Source organism: Musa acuminata, unplaced genomic scaffold (genome assembly GCF_036884655.1).
Source record: "Musa acuminata AAA Group cultivar baxijiao unplaced genomic scaffold, Cavendish_Baxijiao_AAA HiC_scaffold_130, whole genome shotgun sequence".
Lineage (NCBI taxonomy): Eukaryota > Viridiplantae > Streptophyta > Magnoliopsida > Zingiberales > Musaceae > Musa > Musa acuminata.
In genome coordinates, this window is record NW_027020409.1 from 12,501 (window position 1) to 13,861 (window position 1,361).

Consider the following 1,361-nt stretch of genomic DNA (forward strand, 5'->3'; position numbering starts at 1 on the left):
TCCGCTCTCGACGGTCACCGCGCAATGCAAGAACAGGCCAAAAACTGGCCAAAACGGCCCAAAAACGGGCCAAAACTGGCCATTTTTGGCTGCACGAGCGAGCGGCGAGCGGCGGACAGCGAGCGAAGCGAGAGGCAGCACCGTCCCTGCTATACGAAAGCCCCATCCAGCCCTGTGCCACCCGGGGGGTTCCAGGGTGCTGAGATGGCTGACGTTTTGCTCCGCTCTCGACGGTCACCGCGCAATGCAAGAACAGGCCAAAAACTGGCCAAAACGGCCCAAAAACGGGCCAAAACTGGCCATTTTTGGCTGCACGAGCGAGCGGCGAGCGGCGGACAGCGAGCGAAGCGAGAGGCAGCACCGTCCCTGCTATACGAAAGCCCCATCCAGCCCTGTGCCACCCGGGGGGTTCCAGGGTGCTGAGATGGCTGACGTTTTGCTCCGCTCTCGACGGTCACCGCGCAATGCAAGAACAGGCCAAAAACTGGCCAAAACGGCCCAAAAACGGGCCAAAACTGGCCATTTTTGGCTGCACGAGCGAGCGGCGAGCGGCGGACAGCGAGCGAAGCGAGAGGCAGCACCGTCCCTGCTATACGAAAGCCCCATCCAGCCCTGTGCCACCCGGGGGGTTCCAGGGTGCTGAGATGGCTGACGTTTTGCTCCGCTCTCGACGGTCACCGCGCAATGCAAGAACAGGCCAAAAACTGGCCAAAACGGCCCAAAAACGGGCCAAAACTGGCCATTTTTGGCTGCGCGAGCGAGCGGCGAGCGGCGGACAGCGAGCGAAGCGAGAGGCAGCACCGTCCCTGCTATACGAAAGCCCCATCCAGCCCTGTGCCACCCGGGGGGTTCCAGGGTGCTGAGATGGCTGACGTTTTGCTCCGCTCTCGACGGTCACCGCGCAATGCAAGAACAGGCCAAAAACTGGCCAAAACGGCCCAAAAACGGGCCAAAACTGGCCATTTTTGGCTGCACGAGCGAGCGGCGAGCGGCGGACAGCGAGCGAAGCGAGAGGCAGCACCGTCCCTGCTATACGAAAGCCCCATCCAGCCCTGTGCCACCCGGGGGGTTCCAGGGTGCTGAGATGGCTGACGTTTTGCTCCGCTCTCGACGGTCACCGCGCAATGCAAGAACAGGCCAAAAACTGGCCAAAACGGCCCAAAAACGGGCCAAAACTGGCCATTTTTGGCTGCACGAGCGAGCGGCGAGCGGCGGACAGCGAGCGAAGCGAGAGGCAGCACCGTCCCTGCTATACGAAAGCCCCATCCAGCCCTGTGCCACCCGGGGGGTTCCAGGGTGCTGAGATGGCTGACGTTTTGCTCCGCTCTCGACGGTCACCGCGCAATGCAAGAACAGGCCAA